Raw genomic sequence first — 6086 nt, forward strand, 5'->3', positions numbered from 1 at the left:
ACCTAACTTCTTCCTGACTATACCGCTTTGAATGCATACACGATGAAAATATGTTGTTGAATTTTGATAGTGCATGAATGACATGATGAGTCTTGGGAATCGTATTCGAATTATTGGAATATTTGAATAGGTGACTATGTAAAATTCGAATAAATGTAAATTCTAATATTCGAATGAAGTAAATTCAGGATGTCAAATAATTTTATTTTTTGGCTATGTAATTCTTAAAATAGTGAGATGCAGGGAACCAACATAACGTGACTTTAGCATAGTAAATTCAGTATGGATTTGGTATTTCGTCCGAGTCTCAGTTTTCTGGCCGAGGCGCACCCGAGGCTTGAAAACAAACAAGGTCAAATCATTTTATTTTTTGGCTACTTGGTTGTCTTGTAAATAGTGACATGCAGGGAACCAACATAATGCAAATTTACAAATGTTTGGCTTACTAGCTCTTTTTAGAAAATAACGCTTTCGAATAAATTAAATCATATTTTATTATTTTTCTCGATATTTTTCTGATGTAAGTGTCAACTTTTTTACAGATTCAAATGTAGAAAAAAAAGCTTTACAAGAATAAGCTAAGAAATGTATAGTGTACTATTTAAAAAAAAAAGTTGACTGTCTTAACTTTGACATATGTCATCGTAGAGAAGATTTGACCACATCATCTATTGTAGTTTCACAAGCGATTTACAAATATATATGGTTTGCTATACTTTTTTCTTAAAACAAAAAAGATGTAGGGCCGCGAATACCAAACTGAATCACCCGGTATATACGAGCCCTAACCACTAGGTTGAAGCCTTAACATTATGTATGATTTAATTAGTTGTTACAAAAAATTTGAAATTACTTTTCACATTTCTGGAAGTGAAGACCGGATTTGATTTGATGCAAAATGCATAATACCGCTTATTTATTTTGTAACAATTTAACTTCGTCCTTTGGTTTTTACTTTTAATTAACGTCAAATAATTACAATTGGTGCGGGGACTGAAGAATGCTGTTGAACAATAACGTACAAAATCCGTACAACTACAGAATGCTTATTTTAATTAATCAGGTCTCCTTCATTGCTAACTTCTAATAATGAAATTGTATAAATTTTATTTGTTGTACTTATTTTGATGTAAAACAGAAATTATTATTGAGCACTACAAAAAAAAAACAATTTCACAAGTCAACTAGTAAGTAGTAGTGAAAAAAAAATTAAAAAAATTTTAAATAACATTTTTTCAGAAAAAAATATCGTGTCAAACAGCTTTTAAATACAGACAGATTGCGTCAGTCAATAATGTATGCTCACCTCCTCACCCCCTACCCGTTTCCACATGGATTTTAAATTTATTCCACCTTCTTTTTTTCAAAAACATACAGGCCAATGTACTTTCTGAAGTCTGTTAAAAGTTGGCCCATTTCTAAGTAGCCCAAACGTATATTCATCTTCTTAAGTTGAGTTTTCAGGTCCTTAAGTTGAGTGTTCTGGTCCGTAACTTGAGTGTTCTGGTCCATAAGTTGAGTGTTTGGGTCCGTAAGTTGAGTGTTCAGGTCTACAATTTTTAAGTTGACTTTTGTCAATTCTGATTTTAGGTGGTTTATTTCTTTATCCGTGTTTGGGTAGTTGCTGTTCTGGGTAGACTTGAGTCTTTGAAATTGTAATTTTGTGATCTGCAACTTCCTAAAAGTAGCCGCTAACATTATTGCCTACCACAAAAAAAAGGTTGATATTTACGATATAAACTAAAACTTATTGTGAGCAAGAAAATGAAAAGTAATAAAAGCAGAAGCTAAAGGACAAGGCTGATAAATTTTATTTTCAAACAGGATACGTTTTTTTTGTTACACTTGTTATGCATTTAAATTTTTATTACTCATGTCAGCAAGTTCAAGCGACATGTATTCCATGATTTTTTATCTAATCTAGCAATCTCACGATGAAATGGCGGTTAAGCAGTTGCTGTAAACTTATTTTGGTCTGGATTTTAATATTTTTGACTGTCTTGTAAATATATTTTGATAATGATTCATTATCTTTTGTTTCTACAACCAAAGTGAATACACATATACCGGACAAATTTGTTTTAAAACTAAAAAAAAATGTTTAATAAAGTGTTTTGCTTGTTTATCAACATTTTTTTAAATGAAATATCATTTTTGTTTACTATCTATTATAAAAATATCTATCTTCATTTTTAATAATTAATATTTCATTAACTGAGTAAATTTTTTATTTACAATAAATAAAAGAAATGACTAATACTAGAGAAAACAAAATTGTAGCAGAATATTACACACCAATGAAAATCAGACAACCGTCTGAACTTCAGCAATTTAAAAATAGTTACAAATCTTTTACTCTTGATAAAAAACTAAATATACCAAAAAATGACAATGAAGTAACTCAAATGAGAAATCGTAATTTTGCCATTGAATATCTCAATTCGACTGTAAATAAAAAGCTAACAAAAACAGAATTTTGCAAATTTAAAAATATTTCTAGAAATTCCCTCAATATGGGGCTAAATTCAGTTGGCATAAACATTGCATGTAAAACGAGAACAAACGGGAACAATCCGGAGCAAAAGAGAACAAATCGGAACAATTGGGAACAAAAGAGAGAAAAAGTAAAATAAAAAATTAAAACATATTCGATAATGTAGAACATAAAGCAGGTAGTCGTAAAAATATAAGTTTGATGAAGAAGCAGATGAATTAATTAGTAAATCTTTAGTAACTTTTCAGTCATAAATGGACAAACTAGTTTCATACATTCCCAACGATGAGAAAGAAAAATGGAAAAAAAATTAAAAATCTACTATTACTGAAATAGACAGATTAGAAGATGGAGCAAAAATAGTTGGTTTCAAACAAGAAGTAGTAGATAAATATATTGCAAGAAAAACAGCTAATTTATTCCTTGAACAATTATTAATTATGACTGACTGTGAACTAAAGTCCGCTAATAATAAAATAGATGAATTGGAATATAAATTAGACAACTACAATAATTACGATCCTAAGAAACTAGCAGAATTAAGAAACAAAACAGTAGTAATACCATCAAACATCGATGATCATCAAATAATAATCATTTATTTATTTGCCCAACAGAATCAAATTCCAATTACAGGACAAAAAATAAAAAGAAATTCAAACCTATCTAAATCTAATTTTAAATAATTAGCTCTTCAAGAATGAAAGATGCGAAGAGAAGCTACTTAGTGGAATGACAAGCTTGATTTAGGATCTACAATCAGTGTGTTTTCTAATCTAAATACTATGTCACTATACGAATCAATAAAAAGATCAGAAGTTGCGTTAATTTTGTTTCCCACAGCCTGTAGTTTAACTATCGGTGAATTTAACATGAGATTGGTTTTGCCTTTGGGAGACAAAAACAAATTGTGATGCCTTGAATTATACGTTGGTACATACAGACGTAGATATGATAACAACTCACTACAGTCAGCTTTGCCTCTCAGTATATTTAGTAAAAATTTTGTAAAGTTAATACTGCGCCTGTATTCTAAGAGATCAAGTCCACAGATATTTAAGAGTACAGAAAGATGTAAAGAAAAGAACTCTGAAAACATTTGAAAGACATACTCAAAACATGAGAGCAATAAATGAAAAGACTCAAAAATTGTAAATTAAATGGAAAGTACGGTATTCAAGAATTTAAATATATTCAATGAAGAATATCCAAAATTCCGAAAAAAGTTTTCAAGTCTTATTCAACAAGTTAATAAATTAAAAATTATTATTGAAGTGAAACTTTTTATGGGAGGGTCTTGAAATTCTGATCGGCAACCTTTTTGTGTGACGAAAAGTGGTGGGGGTAAACACAGTCTCGCACAACGGTTGCGCCAATATTTCCATCTCCCTTAAATGTAATTGTGTGTACTTCCGTCTTTGTCACACTCACGGCATTTATCGATAATGTCTTCTCTTTAATTTGGAGGTTTAAAAATGAACAATGAGTTACGCATTTCGATATTGTTTAGTGTTATCGTTGTTTATAATTTATTTTCTTCATTAAAATATACAATTTTCTTGTGAATATGCTATTTAAAAGTGATTGATGAATAATTACAATGTTTCCCTGTAATACAAAAGTTTCACTTCTATCGTGCGTCTTAACGACACATTCTGTTTTTTTTTGTTCTTTTATTATCGTGATTGTTATTATTAAAAAATAGCGATTCATTCAACAATGTCCATGAACGTACTGTTACGATTTAAATTTCGCGGCAAATCGTAAATTCTAGAAGGTTCGTGAACGTTCCAGAACGGGCTCTCGGAACCCGACTTCCGGTACCGGTCGCGACGAATTTGCGAGAGTAGGGGCAAAAGGTATAAAAAATGGAAACGACGCCATCTTAGAGGTTCACGGTTCACGACAGGGTCACGACCGTTACTCCGTGTGTGTGTGTTTGTGCTCAAAGGGGGGAGATTAGGGGGTGTTTTCCTAGTGCAACAGGTGTTGGCGAACCCGTGGAGGAAGACCGAAACGGCTGGAAGAATCGTCCAGAGGGAGCTCCAACCGTACGCTGCGGCGGATCTAGGCTTCATCCACGAGGGTCAACCACTCTACGCTTCGACGGATCATATTTCGCCACCCTGTTGGCCCGCAGTCATCCCCCAGGATCCCACCAGAGAGCAGGACCTCACACCGGACAGTCCTCGGCTGAGGATCCCGAAATCCAGGAACCGTAACTATCTGGCAAGGTCCTTCAGCGTCATCTTATCTTCGTCCGGCATTTTGGCAAATTTCTTTTACATAGTTTATGTTATCGGACTTGAAGTGACCTCGCCAGAAAAGACGAGTCGACTGGTTCTCGGCAAGTTTTTTTGTTTTGTCAATTTTTAAATCGGGGTTAATTTTTTACTTTGTTTTGTTTCATCCCTAGGAAGGGTCGAAGGGAGGAAGGACCCCGAGGACCTTCCGTGAATACGGACGGCGTAGTGGACTAGCGGCGAAAGAAGGACTCGGAGGACCTTTCTTCAGCTCGCTCTTCCCCGGACTAATCTGGATTGACTTTCACACCCTAGACCCGGTGTAAGAGAAATTTATTTCGTGTTTAATTTCAACATTTTTCAAATATTTAAAAATCGCCTGGTCTGAACGGGCACTTTTTGTAAATTTCACTTTGTATTTTACGCGCCTTCTGCGCTTTTCATATTTCAAATTTAAAACTTTGCTTTATATATTTCCTCTATTACTTAAGGACATTGTATTCGTCTCTCTTCTTAGTTTTGGAGTTACCACATTACTTTGATTTATTTTTATCATTTAGATTCAGGTTCAGTCTTCAACACAAATTAGGTTACAGTTGTATCGCCCGAAGTGGCACCTAGGTTGTCTTTTACATAATTGTGGATTGTCTCACTGTATTACCTAACGTGGAGAATTAAACTTTTGTAATTTAAACTTGAGTTTCCATCCAGCTCCTGGAATTTTACCGTGCCTGTTAGTCGTTACATGTTTTTCATTATTCTTCTCGCTCTCGAGACCTTGGTGTGTGTGTACAGGACCGAGGAGACAGGAAAAGCGTTATTTAAATTTTTCCCAGTGGAAGTTGAATAATTTATTTACTAAAAGACTAAATTAATAACGTAACAGTACCTATGATGATACTAATACGTGTCCATAAGCTAATGTATCTGTAGAATTAGGTATAAGGTATCTTTTATCATCTTTCCAACTTAGAGACTTTTTCTTTACTTCTTCAGTAAATATATCATGTTTACGACTCCTGATCGCTTTCTGTCTATGGAAGTATTCTTTTTGATTAAACAAGCAATTTTTGTAATCTTCAAAACTTTTTTTAATACTGTTTTCTTAATATCTTTTAATTTTATCGAAACAGAATTTTCGGTTCTACAACTGTACATTTTTTATCTTAAACCTATGTACTCTAATATCTTAATACCATTCAATTCATTTTTGAATTTTCCTATCACTTTCTTATTTTTATCACAATATAATGGATGATCCTTTGGATAAGGAAAGATGAAAGATGATGACGAGCTAAAGATGTTAAAATCGGCTGGAAAGGCTAAGAATTGGAAGTGTAACTGGTGTG

At 33.0% G+C, this 6086-nt stretch overlaps 1 long non-coding RNA gene across 1 annotated transcript; it reads left to right on the forward strand.

Annotated features, from left to right (window-relative positions):
* The first annotated feature begins 600 nt into the window (after nucleotides 1-600).
* On the forward strand, nucleotides 601-5428 carry LOC138140620 (uncharacterized). Its single transcript, XR_011162645.1, has 2 exons — nucleotides 601-4845; nucleotides 4915-5428. It is a non-coding gene; the product is annotated as an uncharacterized lncRNA (long non-coding RNA).
* The last annotated feature ends 658 nt before the right edge of the window (nucleotides 5429-6086 follow it).

Source organism: Tenebrio molitor, chromosome Y (assembly GCF_963966145.1).
Source record: "Tenebrio molitor chromosome Y, icTenMoli1.1, whole genome shotgun sequence".
Taxonomy (NCBI): domain Eukaryota; kingdom Metazoa; phylum Arthropoda; class Insecta; order Coleoptera; family Tenebrionidae; genus Tenebrio; species Tenebrio molitor.